Source organism: Salvelinus namaycush, chromosome 5, assembly GCF_016432855.1.
Source record: "Salvelinus namaycush isolate Seneca chromosome 5, SaNama_1.0, whole genome shotgun sequence".
Classification (NCBI taxonomy): domain Eukaryota; kingdom Metazoa; phylum Chordata; class Actinopteri; order Salmoniformes; family Salmonidae; genus Salvelinus; species Salvelinus namaycush.
In genome coordinates, this window is record NC_052311.1 from 50,635,151 (window position 1) to 50,654,816 (window position 19,666).

Sequence of the window (19,666 nt, forward strand, 5' to 3'; positions counted from 1 at the left end):
CTATACTGTAGCTCCGCAGCTTCTCTGTCGCCTCACCATCTCACCGCCTCAACCCCTGTGGAGCCCCACGCATCTGGTTCTATTTAGAGCTCATCTGCTTGTGTTGTGCTGCTATGTTATGACAGTAAAGCGACTGAGGAGATTATGCTAGGAGGATGTTTGCCCCCCCCCCCCCCCCCCCCCCCCGCACGTCTTCCTCAGTCATGGGTCAGCGGCCCGTTGCAGTATCCTGCCCAGGCTGTGCGTTGAAAAGGCAGAGGTTATTAGCCTGTGTGTTTGCCGCTCAGCTGTGCTTTTGAGTATCTCCCTCCCGTTGTTTACGTACTGGGCCATCACTGCTGCAGCGCACCGCTCATGTTGTTCGTCTCTTGTTTTTTTTTCTCTCACAGGAAGTTTGCAGAGGATTGCAAAACTAATTGTGAAAAAATCTGAGGGGGGTTTCAACCCCCTGACCCTCCCCCAACTGCACAACCCCTCCGTACTTATCGGATCGGACCCTCTGAATTCTTCACCTCTGTTGGGAGGAACCAAAGATCGACTGGGCCATTTGACGGTGTAACCAATAACCATCCATCTGTACTGATACAGAAAGTGAGTACTGTCACCATTATTCTTCCCTCTTCATGTCTAAATTTCAGACGTAGAAACTTGGCTTGGAAACAGGATCCAAGTAGTCTAACCCATGGGTTTAGATGGAGTATGACGTCAAACATGCTGGCTGTAATAAATGCTGACTCGTATCTAATGGGTGTTCTATAGCTCAAAGGTCACAGAGTGGTGTGCTATGATGCCTGCAGTTGATGTTTCAATGGCCTTCCGGATAACACCCGTAGCTGACTATATAAGCCCTCACATCATGAAGTGATTGTTGCCCGCTGTGGTAATGAGCCCTTCAGGACTTTCATTTGAAACCTTACCTGTATAGGCCCGGCTTTGATGGACAACCGCCCTCACTGCTTTATATAACAACACAGCTGCAATTCTGTCTCTGTCACCCTTTTCACTCCCTGGTGCCTGTATTTTCAGCCTTTTGATGGGACGAGGGTTCACATTGGACACACCTGCGTTCATACCCCTTGATGTGCATTGGCTTTGTACTGATAGCCCTCTTTTGGCCGGCTATGTATACAAACAGCACGGGCCATTGTGTAGCGTTGTGCATCAATCAAAGTGAGTGCAAGCCAGCCACTTGCATTGTTGTCAAATATGTTAGCAGGCAAACAATGCATTAGGGTTTGGTGTGCAGGCCATGTAGAAAGAGGATATAGGTGTTGTGCTCAATTGGTCACTGGCAGAGTAGTTGGGTGTCTACAGCTGGCTCTGATATGGTTTGCCATTTTCTGCTTTTCATTAGGGCTGCCACAAACGGTAAAATGGGAAGGAACACCAGTCAGTGGGAGCATAGGCATGTAATGTGATCAGACGGAGCACTGAATGGCGAGAATTGTCACAGCAAACACTGTGTGTGTGTGTGTATATGAGAGGACTGTGTCTCACATTGCTTTCATACCTTGTCACCCACTCATTTCGCAATAAAGCACTGTCCCCGTCCCACTGGCCTCACACACTGGCACAAATGTGTGATATTCTATTCATATTTCCATGCATCGCTGCAAAGGTTGTTTCACTGCTTTTTCTAGTGAAAGATGGTAAGAAATAAGCTCTGATTTGTAGTGTACACTCCTTTAATGCCTTGGTTGGCACCAGTTTATTGCCCTGTCCCAAACCTCACTACTCTATAACAGCTCATATAAGACATTCATCCAACCGTTTCCATTGCCACTGGAGGGTCTTAACTGATCTGTCTGATAACTCGAAAACACTAATTCCATCCTCAAAACTGAACCCCCTTTCATCCTTAAGACTCAGTCAATCTTACCAAACACTATAAACCCGTATGTCACGTCCTGACCATAGTGCTTATGTGTTTTGCTTGTTTTAGTGTTGGTCAGGACGTGAGCTGGGTGGGCATTCTATGTTGTGTGTCTAGTTTGTCTGTTTCTGTGTTCGGCCTAATATGGTTCTCAATCAGAGGCAGCTGTCAATCGTTGTCCCTGATTGAGAATCATATATAGGTGGCTTGTTTTGTGTTGGGGATTTGTGGGTGGTTGTTTCCTGTCTCTGTGTTTTGTCTGCACCAGAAAGGACTGTATCGGTAAGCCACGTTTGTTATTTTGTAGTTTTGTAAGTGTTCACGTTTTCGTCTGTCATTAAATATGTTGAACACGGAATACGCTGCGTCTTGGTCCGATCCCTGCTACACCTCCTCTTCAGACGAAGAGGAGGAAGGCTGCCGTTACAGAACCACCCACCAAACTCGGACCAAGCAGCGTGGCTACGGGCAGCAGCAGCAGCAGCGGCCCACTACACAGGACTCCTGGACATGGGAGGAAATTCTGGAGGGAAAAGGACACTGGGCTCACATTGGAGAATATCGCCGCTCTCGTGAAGAGATGGAGGCAGCTAAAGCCCAGGAGCGGTGGTATGAGGAGGCAGCACGGAAGCGTGGCTGGAAGCCCGAGAAGAAATCCCAAACATTTCTTGGGGGGGGGGGGGGCTAAAGGGTAGTGTGGCGAAGTCAGGTAGGAAACCTGCGCCCACTTCCCATGCTTACCGTGGAGAGCGGGAGTACGGGCAGACACCGTGTTATGCGGAAGAGCGCACGGTGTCTCCTGTACGTGTGCTTAGCCCGGTGCGGTACATTCCAGCTCCACGTATCGGCCGGGCTAGAGTGAGCATTGAGCCAGGTGCCATGAAGCCGGCTCAACGCGTCTGGTCTCCAGTGCGTCTCCTAGGGCCGGCATACATGGCACCAGCCTTACGCATGGTGTCCCCGGTTCGCCAACACAGACCAGTGCGGGTTATTCCACCTCCCCGCACTGGTCGGGCTACGGGGAGCATTCAACCAGGTAAGGTTGGGCAGGCTCGGTGCTCAAGGGAGCCAGTACGCCTGCACGGTCCGGTATATCCGGCGCCACCTTCCCGCCCCAGCCCAGTACCATCAGTGCCTACACCACGCACCAGGCTTCCAGTGCGTCTCCAGAGCCCTGTTCCTCCTCCACGCACTCTCCCTGTGGTGCGTGTCTCCAGCCCAGTACCTCCAGTTCCGGCACCACGCACCAAGCCTCCTGTGTGTCTCCAGAGCCCTGTACGCACTGTTCCTTCTCCCCGCACTCGCCCTGAGGTGCGTGTCTCCAGTCCGGTACCACCAGTGCCGGTACTACACACCAGGCCTATAGTGCGCCTCGAGAGTCCAGTGTGCCCTGTTCCTTCTCCCCGCACTAGCCTTGAGGTGCGTGTCTCCAGTCCGGTACCCACCAGAGGCGCAGTTCCGGCACCACGCACCAGGCCTACTGTGCGCCTCAGCAGGTCAGAGCTGCCCGTCTGCCCAGCGCCGCCTGAGCTGCCCGTCTGCCCAGCGCCGCCTGAGCTGCCCGCCTGCCCAGCGCCGCCTGAGCTGCCCGCCTGCCCAGCGCCGCCTGAGCTGCCCGCCTGCCCAGCGCCGCCTGAGCTGCCCGCCTGCCCAGCGCCGCCTGAGCTGCCCGCCTGCCCAGCGCCGTCTGAGCTGCCCGCCTGCCCAGCGCCGTCTGAGCTGCCCGCCTGCCCAGCGCCGTCTGAGCTGCCCGCCTGCCCAGCGCCGCCTGAGCTGCCCGCCTGCCCAGCGCCGCCTGCGCTGCCCGCCTGCCCAGCGCCGCCTGCGCTGCCCGCCTGCCCAGCGCCGCCTGCGCTGCCCGCCTGCCCAGCGCCGCCTGCGCTGCCCGCCTGCCCAGCGCCGCCTGAGCTGCCCGCCTGCCCAGCGCCGCCTGAGCTGCCCGCCTGCCCAGCGCCGCCTGAGCTGCCCGCCTGCCCAGCGCCGCCTGAGCTGCCCGCCTGCCCAGCGCCGCCTGAGCTGCCCGCCTGCCCAGCGCCGCCTGAGCTGCCCGCCTGCCCAGCGCCGCCTGAGCTGCCCGCCTGCCCAGCGCCGCCTGAGCTGCCCGCCTGCCCAGCGCCGCCTGAGCTGCCTGCCTGCCCAGCGCCGCCTGAGCTGCCCGCCTGCCCAGCGCCGCCTGAGCTGCCCGCCTGCCCAGCGCCGCCTGAGCTGCCCGCCTGCCCAGCGCCGCCTGAGCCGCCCGCCTGCCCAGCGCCGCCTGAGCCGCCCGCCTGCCCAGCGCCGCCTGAGCCGCCCGCCTGCCCAGCGCCGCCTGAGCCGCCCGCCTGCCCCGCGCCGCCTGAGCCGCCCGCCTGCCCAGCGCCGCCTGAGCCGCCCGCCTGCCCAGCGCCGCCTGAGCCGCCCGCCTGCCCAGCGCCGCCTGAGCCGCCCGCCTGCCCAGCGCCGCCTGAGCCGCCCGCCTGCCCGGCGCCGCCTGAGCCGCCCGCCTGCCCAGCGCCGCCTGAGCCGCCCGCCTGCCCAGCGCCGCCTGAGCCGCCCGCCTGCCCAGCGCCGCCTGAGCCGCCCGCCTGCCCAGCGCCGCCTGAGCCGCCCGCCTGCCCAGCGCCGCCAGAGCCGCCCGCCTGCCCCGAGCCGCCAGAGCCGCCCGCCTGCCCCGAGCCGCCAGAGCCGCCCGCCTGCCCCGAGCCGCTAGAGCCGCCCGTCTGTCCCGAGCCGCTAGAGCCGCCCGTCTGTCCCGAGCCGCCCGTCTGTCCCGAGCCGCTAGAGCCGCCAGCCAGTCAGGAGCCGCCAGAGCCGCCAGCCAGTCAGGATCCGCCAGAGCCGCCAGCCAGTCAGGAGCCGCCAGAGCCGCCAGCCAGTCAGGAGCCGCCAGAGCCGCCAGCCAGTCAGGAGCCGCCAGAGCCGCCAGCCAGTCAGGAGCCGCCAGAGCCGCCCTCCAGTCATGAGCCGCCCTCCAGTCATGAGCTGCCCTCCAGTCATGAGCTGCCCTCCAGTCATGAGCTGCCCTCCAGCACTGCTTTGCTTTATCTTGGCCAGGTCGCAGTTGTAAATGAGAACTTGTTCTCAACTGGCTTACCCGGTTAAATAAAGGTGAAATAAAAATAAATGTAAACATTATTAAAGTGACCAGTGATTCCATGTCTAGGGTTGAGTAACTGTGGGTAGCTGGCTATCTAACAGTCTGATGGCCTTGAGATAGAAATGGTTTTTCAGTCTCTTGGTCCCAGCTTTGATGCACCTGTACTGACCTTGCCTTCTGGATGATAGCGGGGTGAACAGGCCGTGGCTCGGGTAGTTGATCTTTTTGGCCTTCCTGTGACATCGCTGTAGGTGTCTTGGAGGGCAGGCAGTGTGCCCCTGGTGATGCGTTGGGCAGACCGCACCACCCTCTGGAGAGCTCTGTTGTTGCGGGCGGTGCAGTTGCCGTAACAGGCGGTGATACAGCCCGACAGAATGCTCTCAATTGCGCATCTGTAAACGTTTGTGAGGTTCATAGGGGCCAAGCCAAATTCCTTCAGCCTCCTGAAGTTGAAGTGGTGCTGTTGCGCCTTCACCACGCTGTCTGTGTGGGGGCACCATTTCAGATTGTCAGTGACATGTACGACGAGGAACTTGAAGCTTTCCACCTTCCCCACTGCGGTCCCATTGATGTGGATAGGGGCATGCTCCCTCTGCTTTTTCCTGAAGTCCACGATCAGCTCCTTCGTTTTGTTGACGTTGAGGGGGAGGTTATTTTCCTGGTACCACTCCGCCAGGGCCCTCATCTCCTCCCTGTAGGCTGTCTCGTCATTGTTGGTAATCAGGCCTACTATGGTTGTGTCGTCTGCAAACTTGATTGAGTTGGAGGCATGTGTGGCCACGCAGTCATGGGCGAACAGGGAGTACAGGAGGGGGCTGAGCATGCACCCTTGTGGGGCCCCAGTGTTGAGGATCAGCGAAGTGGAGATGTTATTTCCTACCTTCACCACCTGGGTGCCGGCCCGTCAGGAAGTCCAAGACCCAGTTGCACAGGGTGGGGTTCAGACCCAGGGCCCTGAGCTTGATGATGAGCTTGGAGGGTACTATGGTGTTGAAGGCTGAGCTATAGTCAATGAACAGCATTCTTACATAGGTATTCCTCTTGTCCAGATGGGATAGGGCAGTGTGCAGTGCAATGGCGATTGCATCGTCTGTGGATCTATTGGGGCGGTAAGCAAATTGAAGTGGGTCTAGGGTGTCATATTATAATAATAATATAAGAAATAACACACACAAAAAATGAAATACTGCAAAGTTCCTTAGGAGCTAGAAGCGGAGCTAGAAGCAGAGCTGCCATGTCTGTCGGCGCCATCTTTCCAGTCTCAAATCAACCTATATGAAATTAAAGAGCTTCCAAAAAGTTCACACACTCAGTGCTGAATACTCCCGTTAGCTAGTGTAGTGAAATTCTAGCTAATAGCACTAGTGAGTTTTCATGATAAGGCAGTTTCTGTTCTGCCGTGACTAGTGGGCTGAGTTCTGCAGCACAGATGACTGCTCTTTCGCGGCGTTATGGCATTGGCCAAATGTTACAAAGTAGCAAGGCACAGTGCCAGCTGTCAGTCAGACACATGCTGATTTCTTAAAACAGTCCCATAACTTCTTCATCAGCAAGCTGGCAAACTACCTACTCTAATTGCCATTCAAACAGGGTAGCACTGGTTGGCTCAGCTGATCGAGCATTGTTTGCCGTAGTAGCCAGTGCATCATAGCTACGGAGAGTGTAGAATTAGCAACTAGTGTTAGGTGGTTGAGCAGAATCATGATTCTTAGAGAGGAGTTCCACGTTTGTTTAGGCAGATGGCTCCTGGCAACTGTATGTCACGTTAGAATGACGCCATCTTACATGAGAAAATGCTGGAGAGTGTTCACCTCAATTAGGTCATTCTAATTCAGTTGGGTGAGAACTAAGTTCTGACACCAGTCCAAACCAGTAGTACCTCAATAAGTGTGCTGCCAGTGCTATTTTCCCCTTCCTCCTTTCTTTACTTCCTTCCTTCTTTGCTTCCTTTTCCCCACAGCCATCTTCCTCAATGTTAAAGGAGGGCATCGCCACACATGAATGTGCTGTGACAAATTGGCTTGGGGACAATGCAGATGGTGACTGGGAGGGGACTGGTTGTCACGCCATTTGGTGACATAAATTGATCTCGCGGAGCGGAACTCATGCTCCGCTTGTGTAATCCTGACTTGCTAACCCCCCTGCATACACACTTTCTCATACACACCCCTCCCTGCCTCCTTTACCCCCCCATTACTATCAATGATGTGTGCAGTGGATGCGCGCGTAACCTGTCACAGGCTCTCCGCTCCGCTACCCTGGAAAAGAAGGGACAAGGAGGGATTTGACAGAGACGAGTCAGACTAATGGTAGGTCTAGGAGACTCAGGGGTTTACAGCAATATAGGCACTGTACATGTCAGGATGTCAACAACGAGATGTTCTGTTTACACAGTTGCCGTTTTCGACATTTGAGCAACGAGTTTGTGTCTGAATGCCCGACGTCCCTGTGGACACTATTCAAATAAATCCAGTTCCTGCGTTTCAACGCAGGTTGATGCATGTTGCTTACTTTTGATTTATGCTTCAATATTTTGCTTACAGATGTAGCTTTTGTATTTTGTAACTCGACAAACTCCTGCCTCAAAGTAGTTTTTCCTCTGTTCATTGATACGATTTGCATTTATCATCTCAACCCGTAGCGTGGTGGGTGGGTGGCTAGCTTAGGATAATTGTGGGCTTTGGCTCTTTTCACCTGGAGTGTGATGGGATAACTTTCCCACGATGACTTAATATTCTGTGAACACAATGCGTTAAGCTCCGGATATTGATCCACAGATCATTGCATCCTGTGGGACTTTCCCCTGAGCATCTGTGGGATCTTCTGTGTGGGAATGCTAATGCACCCCAACCTCGACTGGTCCTTAGAGACCATGGGAGGCAACACAGTGGAGATGAGTGAGAAAGAAACGAGCTAGGCTGGAGAAGCGTTCACAATATCTCCTCTGTGTGTTCTTCCTCTCAAGGAATTAAATAGCGACGAAGCGAAAACTTTCAACTGTGTTGTTTTCATTTTGATTGCATTTTAATGTAGGCCTATAGGGAAGATGTGGAGATGTTCATATTGAAACATATCCTCTTGTTTTATGTTCCTAACTTGTTTGATAAGATTAGTACAGAATTTCTCATGGGACTCCACATGGGACCCTGACCCCAAGTTTGGGAACAAATCCAATACAACTTATTACTGAGTACCACTCTCCATATTTTCAAACATAGTGGTGGCTGCATCATGTTATTGGTATGCTTGTAATCGTTAAGGACTGGGGAGTTTTTCATGATAAAATAGAAATGGAATGCAGCCAAGCACAGGAGAAATCCTAGAGGAAAACCTGGTTCAGTCTGCTTTCCACCAGACAGGTGGAGATGAATTCACCTTTCAGGAGGACAATAAACTAAAAGGCCATATTTTCACTGGAGTTGCTTACCAAAAAGACAATGAGTGTTCCTGAATGGCCGAGTTACAGTTTTGACTTAAATCTGCTTGAAAATCTATGGCAAGAACTTAGTGGTTGTCTAGCTCTTAGAGACCTACCCAGAAAGACTTACAGCCGTAATCGCTGCCAACGGTGCTTCTACAAAGTATTTACTCAGGGGTGTGAATACTTATGTAAATTAGGTAATTCTCTATTTCATTTTCAATAAATGTGTTAAAATTTGAAAAAAAAATCACTTTTTCATTATGGGTTATTGTGTGTAAGTTTTGAATTCGGGCTGTAACACAACAAAATGTGGAAGAAGTAAAATAACTCAGGCCCTCGGCCTGTGTCGCAAGAGGGCCGAGTTAGCCGTTTGTGAGAGTGGTGAACGTGCTGTTAAAAAGGCAGATCTGGGAGGCAAATCAGAGGGATGCAGGTGATCATAACGAACAAACCACTGTTCATAATTCTCCTTGTTCGCAAAGGCAGGCGCGATTAGAATGTTCAAATAAATTATTTTAGCGTTCTGAGCTTTGATGAATGCCAGGAACAATATTTAGATGTTGACCCGTAATTTATTTTCTTTATTGTGTACAAAATATATATTTTTATTTTATTACAAAAAATTGAGGTCCAACCCTCGGTGTCCTCCATATGTAGTTACGGACATGCTCTGCTTTTGTACTTTACTGAGTTCAAAGTAACTTGGCGGCCATTTTCCTTCCACATGGAATGTTAAAGGGGCCAAATAAGTGATGCAACTTCTTCATCCAGTTAACGTTCCTCTGAAAAAATATGAACTTCACACAGCATGGACTTTTTTATGAGGTGTCCTCTCAGACACTCCAGGCTGTAGGGTTCGATCCAAACCTCTCACACACACACACACACACACACACACACCCTTAAGTACTTAAGCTGTGAGGAGACAAGCAGCACTCCCTCTGTGATAACAGCTCTACTGTCAACAAGACTATCTGCAGACCTTACTCCCCCAAACCCTAGGACTCTCTCACTCCGTAAAATCTAGCCAAATGAAAGCTGCAGGCAGAAACATGTAAATAAATCCTCTCACCAAAGTGGAAGAGAAATGCCTCTACAACCACAGAATGAGTTCTACAATGTCAACAGCAAGGTTGGTTATGTATGGCCTATCTGACCTCCACTACCCTCTGTCCTACTCTCTCTCCTCTTCTCCTTTCCTCCTCTCCTCACCGTCAGTTCTGGATGAGGACATCAGTCAGGTAGGAGATGCAGGTTTCCTGATTTGTGTTTTGCTATACCCCACTAAACCACCTCCCAGGGTGTTTCTTTTCCAGACTCTTTGTTTGAGGTCTAAATAAATACTGAAAGTGCTCTCATTTCAGAAAGTGGCTATATGATGCTTGTTGGCTCTAAAAGTAGGAGTCCTGGTTTTGTTGCAGATTTAGAAAGTCCTAAAGCCTTTGCGATGTTTTACGTGAAACTAATGAAAGAAAATTCAGTACATTAATGAATGCAGGTTTGCCTTTAACTATGCACTGTAAGGTAATGGGACTTGTTTGTTTTTGCCATTTGACTTAAGACATGTACTGAGCTTTCTTGGAATGTAACTTCATGTATGCAAATGTGTTCAGCTATTGAATAATGTTCACTTTGAGGGGAAAAATCAAAATTCATTTAATCATCTTAAAGTTCATATTTGCTTATTAAAATTACATCACTTTCACCCTTCAGATAACTCCTGAACAAATTCAAATTGATTTACTTGGACAGTTGGCTGTCATCCAAAATAGCTACTTTAGTTTTAATAGGAAGTCCTTTTTTAGCTTTTGGCTGTTTGCACTTGTCATCTTGACATTGCCCCGTGTCTGTGCTTTTTCAGTGCAGGGCATCGAGGTGAACCTAGAATGCTTTTAAAATCTACATAATTGGTGGGCGCACATGCATGCACACACGCACACGTGCGCGCACTGTCCTTAAAGTACAGTACATTCTGAGAGAATAGGAATTCTGATTTGATGTTGAACAGTAGAACATGAGTGTGGGTGAAGTCTTTCATCTGCCATCTGCATTATCATGTCAATATTGTCAACATTAATCCGCATCAGCCTGTTTCACACTTGACCTTTCTTGATTGACTTGACTACTTACACCCTTGGCTTGGCTGCCTAAGAGGCTAGAGCATAAGACTAACAACACCAGGAAATCAGCTACAAATGACTTTAATTTAAGAAATCTGTTCCCAATCTGTTTTTGCATGGATTCCGCATCGCGGTTAACTTTTACCAGCTAGGACCACTCTCTCTTGTCCCGGAATCTCGCTCCACGGTGGATGGAAAGTGTTTTTTCTCTCTGGAAAAGTTCGGCAAAAAGCTGGCTTTAGGCTAAAAACAAACTGCTAACTGCTAGCCTCCGGGCCCAAACCCACCTGTCTCTCATGGCTTCGCTCGCCCCTGGATGTACCACCTGCCAGTACCTGAGCCAGAGAGTCGCTGAGCTGGAGGGGAGAGTATCTGTCTTGCGCCAGATCAAGGAGGACGAAGAACTCCTGGACTCCATGGTTATACAAACCACCTCCAAAATCGACGACGTCACCTGCCCCTGGCTCGGCACCTCCACTTCTGGGGAGCCTGTAACTGTGAAACTCCATTCGGTTCCCTTAAATGAGCCATGGCCCAGACTAGGAGCTAAACCGAAGGGCCTGGTCTGTTCCACCCCTTCTACTCCGCCTCAGGATGCCTGGATTGCTGTCCGGGGAGGAAAGCACTCCAGGAAACGGAATCCATCAAATGTTTCGGAGGTGCTACAATTGGGGAGGAGATTCAAGGTCCTGGAAGACCTGGAAGTGCATTCCAATCATACTGTACAGGGTCCCTCCGCTTCATCTCTACTGCTGCCATCTCACTCTCAGGTGGAAGTGCCCAAGCACACTCATCTGCGCTCCTTGCCTGCCACTAGGTCGTCAGTCTCAGCTGCTAGCCCCCCTCAACCTGCTAGGAGGCAGATCACCCGGGAGAGGCCACGTCATTTACCCAATAAACCCATCTGTAGTCCTTCCGTTCTCGTGGTGGGTTCATCCATGGTCCGAAACGTTTCAATCCGGAAAGCTGAGACCTTCTGCTACCCTGGCGCTAGGATCTCTGACCTAGATTCCATGCTACCGCTACTTATTAGCAAGCACTCCGCCGCTTCAACTGTCATTGTCCATGTTGGGTCAAATGACATTAAACTCCAGCAGTCAGAGAAATTGAGAGACGATTTTAAAACATTGATAAATACGCTGCTGGAATCTGGGAAGCAGTGTGTTGTTTCCGGTCCATTTCCATCCCCACGCTACACGGATATGGTTTTTAGTCGTATACGCCAATTACACACCTGGCTTAAGGGATACTGCTGCACGATGAGAATTCCTTTTGTGGATAACTTTGCAGCTTTTACAGACCGACCAGGTCTATTTCTTCGGGACAATTTACATCTTAACAGGTATGGCTCCAGCATCCTCTCCACCAACATGTCTCTTACTCTTGCCTCATGTAGAGCCTTTGATACCTGACGTTGTGTATTCTCGGGGGTTGACTTTTGGGATTGTACGCTCCCCTATCAGACTATGTTCAATGCTCCTCTCCCAGTTTCATTAATTAGTTCCTCAATTGCAAATATGGAACAAACTACAGTTAACAACCCTTCTGCAATTCCTAGTTTATTGTCCAATCACCGTATTGCGAATACTACTCACATGCAGAGAGGTATTGTTAGTAGTAATCTTGTCCCCATAAAATTGAGCTCTGTCAATAGCTCGAAAATGGTTTATTGCTCATCTAGTGCAGCTTCAGGTGCTACCTTGGATACTCCATCTGATATGAATTCCCGTAGCAATGGTATTGGAATAATTCATTTGAATGCTAGAAGCCTGATCCAAAAGTTGGACTTTATTGAAATTTTGGTCTCACAATCAAATGTTGACGTTCTGATTGTATCTGAATCGTGGCTGTGTGATTCTGTGCCAGATTCAGATGTTCAGTTGATTGGATACAATATTTATAGAACTGATAGAGTTGGTAGAGGTGGTGGTATTGCGATTTATGTTAAATGCTGCTTAAATGTTTCTGTGTCCATATCAACCTCTGTCTCAAAGCAATATGAATGTCTAGTTTTAAACGTGGTACTTGGTAATAATGCTCATTTAACTCTAGCAGGGGTATATCGCCCCCCCTCAGCTCCTCCTTGTACTCTATGCAATTTATCTGATATACTGTCTAATTATGCAAACTCTGAATTACTGATTTTGGGAGATTTTAACCTGGATTGGCTCTCACCAGTATCCGATAAATTAAAAGGCATTTGTACTGAGCTAAATCTAACTCAGCTGATAACTAAACCAACCCGTCCCAACTTTAAGAACCCAGTAAAATCCACTCTACTAGACATTATTCTAACAAATACCCCCCATAAATACACAGCCAGTGGGGTTTTTGCAAATGATATCAGTGACCACTGCCCTATTGCTTGTATTAGAGATACCAGGCTGAAACACTCTGATCCCTGTATAATCTCTAAGAGAAATTATAAACATTTCTCACAGCAAGCTTTTATCCTTGACTTATATCACTCTGAGCTTTTATCCACTTGCTGCTTTCTGGACCCGGTTTTAGCCCTTGCTTTTTTCTCTTCTATTGTTACCTCTATGTCTGATAAACATGCCCCGCTTAAGAATCACAGAGTAAGAAACCGAACCAGTTCTTGGTTCTCTCCTGAATTGTCAGGTCTTTTCCTGCAAAAGAATCGGGCCTGGGCCTTGGCGAGGAAAACAGGTACTCCAGCTGATTGGCTGTTTTTTAGGCAATTGAGAAATAAATGTACTGCAGCTGTCAAAAAGGCAAAATCAAATTACTTCCTTAATGCTATGACAGATTCTGCAGGAGATCCTGCAAAATTCTGGAAAACCGTTAATTCACTGAAACGGGGGAATTCTGCTGTTTCTCTTCCTAAGCAAATTACCTCAGACTTCTGTATTCTAACTGTAAAAAATGATATTTGTGATGCTTTTAATAAGCATTTCATCTCTGCTGGTTTTTTATTTGAAAGGAAAAGTGGACTTTGTGGTACTGGCCAGTTAGTTGATTTTTCGTCTTGCTTTTCAACCGTTACTCTGAAAAATGGTAACCCTGTTTTTAGTTTCCAGAAAATAACTGAAGCAGAGGTTCTAATTGCCCTGTGTGCCATTGATACTAAGAAATCCTTAGGCGCTGACAATTTAGACCCGTACTTACTTAAGTGTGCTGCACCTATTTTTGCTGGTCCAGTAACACACATTTTTAATCTAACATTAAGCACAGGAAATATCCCTAAGGTGTGGAAAGCAGCTTTTGTTCTGCCATTACATAAGGGAGGTGACGGTAGTGATTTGGATAACTATCGACCCATCTCTAGGCTCCCTTGTCTGGTAAAGATTCTAGAATCTATAGTCAACAAACAGTTACAATCTTTTCTTTCTGCTAACAGTATTCTTAGTACCAATCAATCTGGTTTTAGATCTAAACACAGTACCACATCGGCCACTATGCTTGTTGTAAATGATATTGCAAATGCCTTAGACGATAGAAAACACTGTGCTGCGTTGTTTGTAGATTTGTCAAAAGCTTTTGACACTGTAGACCATGCTATCCTTTTGAGTAAGCTGTCATCTATAGGACTGGGCACTGATGCCTGCCGATGGTTTTATGACTATCTTAAAGATAGAACTCAAGCCGTCATGGTCGATGGGGTCAAGTCTGACCCCTTAGTTACTTAAAGGGGTCCCTCAGGGTTCAATAATTGGCCCACTATTGTTCTCACTTTATATAAACAACATTGGTGATGATGTCAGATATTGTAAATTCCATTTATATGCAGATGACACAGTTATGTACTCTATTGCTCCAACAGCGGACCAAGCTTTAATGCAGTTGGAGTCTGATTTTAGGATACTACAGGGGTCTCTTTTACAGCTTAAACTTGTTTTAAACGCTAAGAAAACAAATGTCATGTTTTTTTCTAGGTCTAAACTCCCAGTTAGAAACACGTTTGTAATCACTAGCTTGGATGGTACTCAAATCAATAAGGTCTCTGCATATAAATACTTAGGGGTATGGTTAGATGATAGGCTTTCTTTTAAAAAACATGTTACTGAATTGGGAAAAAAGCTCAAATTCAAGATAGGATTCCTTTACAGAAACAGGGCTTGTCTGTCCTCTGTAAATAGGAAAAAAATTGTGCAGGCTACTTTTATGTCCGTTTTAGATTATGGTGATATTATCTATATGCATGCATCGGCAAACACATTAAAACCACTGGATGCTATTTACCATTGTGCACTCAGGTTTATCACGGGTGATAGTTACAGAACTCATCACTGTATCCTATATCAACATGTGGGTTGGGTCTCTCTATCTGTGAGGCGAGAGCAACATGCTCTCTTGTTTATTTATAAAGCACTTCTTTTAAAACTACCTCCATATATATCATCATTAATTTCCACAAGATGTACTAATTTTAAAACCAGATCACAGATGTGGATTACATTAGACTCCTGCGGTCTCCACAGAGTTGGGTAGGACTGCCTTCAGTTCCTTTGCACCTTATTTATGGAACAAACTGCAGATCCAACTTAAGTTAGACACTCTGGTGTCCCTTGCCCATTTTAAAATGTTTATGGAGGATCAATATGATGTTGTCTGTGATTGTTTCTGTTGAATTGTGTATGTTTTGAAATGTTCTTGTCTGTATGTCTAAAACTGTACATGTCAACATGTTTACACAGGGCACAGCCGTAAAAGAGATCTAGGTCTCAGTCTGTTTTCCCTGTTAAAAAAAAAATAAAAAATAAAAAAAAATATTCCTGCGCATAATAGAGAAACACGTGATCATATACAAATGTACGCAAGGTTTGAAATTATTGTTTTCGTCAACAATTATGCATTATATATCCACAAATGTATGTGGACACCCCTTCAAATTAGTGGATTCGGCTATTTCAGCCACACCCGTTGCTGACAGGTGTATACAATCGAGCAAACAGCCATCTCCATAGACCAACATTGGCAGTAGAATGGCCTCACTAAAGAGACTTACAACGTGGCACCGTCATAGGATGCCACCTTTCCAACAAGTCAGTTCGTCAAATATCTGCCCTGCTAGAGTTGCCCCGGTCAACTGTAAGTGCTGTTATTCTGAAGTGGAAACATCTAGGAGCAACAACGGCTCAGCCGCAAACTGGTAGGCCACACAAACTCACAGAATGGGACCGCTGAATGCTGAAGCGCGTAGCCTGTAAAAATCGTCTGTCCTTAGTTGCAACACTCACTACTCAGCACAATAACTGTTTGTCAGGAGCTTCATTACATGGGTTTCCATGGCCGAGCAGCCGCACACAAGTCTAAGATCACCATGCACAATGCCAAGCGTCAGCTGGAGTGGTGTAAAACTCGCCGCCATTGGATTCTGGAGCAGTGGAAACGCGTTCTCCGGAGTGATGATTCACGCTTCACCATCTGGCAGTCCGATGGAAGAATCTGGGTTTGGCAGATGCCAAGAGAACGCTACCTGCCCGAATGTATAGTGCCAACTGTAAAGTTTGGTGAAGGAGGAATAATGGTCTGGGGCTGTTTTTCGTGTTTTGGGCTAGGTCCCTTAGCTCCACTGAAGGGAAATCTTAATGCTACAGCATTCAATGACATTCTAGATGATTCTGTGCTTCCAACTTTGTGGAAATAGTTTGGGGAAGGCCCTCCTGTTTCAGCATGACAATTAGCCCGTGCGCAAAGCGAGGTCCATACAGAAATTGTTTGTCGAGAGCGTTGTGGAAGAACTTGACTGGCCTGCACAGAGCCCTGACCTCAACCCCATCGAACACCTTTGGGATGAATTGGAACGTCGACTGCGAGCCAGGCTTAATTGCCCAACATCCGTGCCCAACATCCGTGCCTGACCTCAGAAATGCTCTTGTGGCTGAATGGAAGCAAGTCTCCACAGCAATGTTCCAACATCTAGTAGAATGCCTTCCCAGAAGAGTGGAGGCTGTTATGGCAGCAAAGGGGAGACCAACTCCATATTAATGCACCACATTTTGGAATGAGATGTTCGACGAGCATTTGACTTTTGATCATGTAGTGTATCTGTTTGGGCTTCTTGCGGTCAATTTGCTGTCTACAAATTATTTGTATTTATGTTCCGGCCCCCCGACCATCCGCTAGTTGATGTTCCCTGGGCTATAGGGATAGAGGACTTTCCCTCTATCGTCTGTATATTTTCTGTTTGTTAAATGCCAGCCACTAAAAGATGTAAATATAATGAGACTCCTATGGGTCACAGTAACTCACAGTTATTAACTTTTTGCTACCCAGGAATGTGTGTGATGAAGCTCAGCACTGGATGCAGGCAGCCAACCGGCTTAGAGCACGGCTGTATCAGTCCAGGACTCAAAGCTTCAGGCCTAAAGGACACAATGTGGTCCATCACTGAGCTCTGATTAAAAGTGTGCGTGTCATGGACAGGGCAGTGGTGACATATGGCTGTGGAGCTTTAGCACACAGAAAAGACATCTGCACTGCCAATCCCAGGAATGAAGAAAAAATAACAGATTAAAGTGTATCTCTACCCGGGAGAGAGACTAAATCCATGAGCATGGCTAATTTTAGATGGCACAGGGATGTAACGTAATGGAAGGTAGTCGTCACTATTGCTACTTCCAGACTTTAATTGACATGGAATTTCAACACAAAGGAAGCTACTTTTGTCTTTTTACTGTATGATTAGTCATTTAATAGGATAGACTCAAATGTAATTGTACCCTCTCCCAAAATAAATAATATTGCTAGTTTCTACTCTGGAAGACAATTTGAACATTAGATCATTTTTATTTGGGTTGTAACTATACCTGGGCCTCGTTAGAGATGTCAGTCTATTTCGATTGAAACTTAACTATCGTAGGGTTATGGTGTAAGAGACCTGACTTGCAAAGTCGACCTTCGCTTTACAAGGCATCACTTGCTATTTGGGGATTTTATGAACCCTAACGCCCAGGCGTAGCACTGTATGGAATGTTTTGACGGGTCCATTTAAAAGTGTGTGTGTGTATATGCACAGTTTCAAATGGATTTGATTTGGATGAATGCCAGACCACAAATTTGAAAGATTTAAGAGGGGAAAAAATGGGTGCAGTCATGAAATGAACATTTTATTGCATGTTTACACATTTTGACTTTGCGCTAATGTAGTCTGTTGGGCAGATTTGTGTAAATAAACAATACAACTATCAGAAGGAGCTGTTTTATAGCACGTAGAGTTGAGTTCGCCTCAGCTTTTCATGCTTCAGTTTTCTTCAAATCATATTTCCCTTATTTTCAAAGTAATATTGACCATCCAAATAATTAGTAGCATGTTATCTTGGTCATTCAATGTAAGACCTAGGTCAGATTGAGAAGTGAACCATGAAAATTATATTTAGAAATCCATTAAAAGCTATTTTGATGCCGCCTTAATGACAACTTGAAAATCGAATATCCTGGCACACTTTATTTGGGACACCTATTTAGGAAAAGTTCATTTGTACCCCAGTACCATATTGGTTAATTTGACTCCTTAGACATCCGCAATCACCAAGCAGGGACCTGTTTATAGAGTGTCGTCTTATAGCTTTAAAAATCTCACTCCATTTAGATTTAGCTAGTTATTTTTCTAACGTGATGATTTGTAGAGCAGATACTGCAAAGGGCATCTATATTAAAAACTCTTCTCATATCCTTCTTAGTTGTTGTGCGGAATGCGTCGCACCACTTTCTATTGGAGTACAATGCAGTCTCCATTCTAGAGGACTTCCTATTCGAAAATAAATTCAATTCAAAACATGATGCAATTTAACATCAAGGTCAAGATAGCGGTACAGCGTCGCCACATTTCACATGAGGGGGGAAAGTCAACCTCTAAGTGAGCAAATGCGGTCGGTGATGATGAGGCAGCCCAGGAATAGTTTGACCAACCCTATCACCCGAGACAAATTAAAAGTGTCACCGACCTGTACGTGGCTGTTCTCACATTTCCTGTGATGTTCTATGATAAGCCAGCGCTGATATGAACAACTGCCAACAAAGGGCTGCCTGCCTGCCCGTTGAGCAGGGGGGAGAGGAGGCTTAGGGACGACAGGGTAATAGGACACCTCCAAGTATTGATTGGAGCAGAGCAGACGTCCAGACGACCCACAGGTCGTTCTGCGGCTGGCTGCTGCTATAGCTGTGGCTGTTTGTACCTTGAAGGGAGCATTTGAGAAACCTGACACAACACACAAAGCAAAAACACACGTTCACTTCCTATATACACTGAGTATACCAAACATTGAGAACACCTTCCTAATATTGAGTTGCACCCCGCCCCCGCTTTTGCCCTTAGAACAGCCTCAACTCGTTGGGCATGGACTCTACGTGATGTCGAAAGTGTTCCACGGGGATGCTGGCCTATGTTGACTCCAATACTTTCCATAGTTGTCAAGTTGGCTGGATGTCCTTTGGGTGGTGGACGATTCTTGATACAGACGGGAAACTTCTGAGCGTGAAAAACCCAGCAGCTTTGCAGTTCTTGACACAAACAGGTGCGCCTGGCACCTACTACCATACCCCATTCAAAGGCACTTACATTTTTTGAATTGCCCATTCGCCCCCTGAATGGGACGTGTACACAATCCATGTCTCAAGGCTTAAAAATCCTTCTTTAACCTGTCTTCTCCCCTTCATCTACACTGATTTGAATTTGATTTAACAAGTGGCATCTATAAGGGATCATAGCAGTCAGTCTGTCATGGAAAGAGCAGGTGTTCTTGTATACTCAGTGTATGTAGACACCTACAGAGCATTTCACCATGACACAGAAGGAGATTATTATCAAACTCTTTTACACACCCCCACAGTTGTACATTTGCCACACACAAAACACACGTTCCCTTCGTACACACGTCCAGTACACAACAAAACACAGACAATAGATACAGACACACACTCGGCGCGGTGTCACCACAGCCACAAGAGTAATAGCCTCCGGTTCCCTCCTGCACACAGACTAATGAGAATCTCAAATACGACAAGCAGAGTGCATTTATCACACACTCACACTTAATGACACCATCGCCCAGGCTTAACGGCACCCATACACCACTATCTAGCCTGTTATAGATGGGCCTGTTGGTCTCCTCTCTTTTCCATTACGGCTGCCTCCTCATACCTTCCCACCAGTGGAGGCTGCTGAGGGGAGGATGGCTCACAATAATGACTTGAAAGTAGCAAATGGATTG

The 19,666-nt window shown here is 47.7% G+C and overlaps 1 protein-coding gene across 1 annotated transcript in view; it reads left to right on the forward strand.

The window, feature by feature from the left end:
- Positions 1-507: 507 nt before the first annotated feature.
- The window catches only part of LOC120048423 (semaphorin-6D-like), a 70,863-nt gene continuing 51,704 nt past the window's right edge, over positions 508-19,666 (forward strand). Inside the window, exon 1 of the mRNA XM_038994377.1 lies at positions 508-591. The gene's annotated coding sequence lies outside the window, so the exon portion shown is untranslated. The remainder of the gene's footprint in view (positions 592-19,666) is intronic.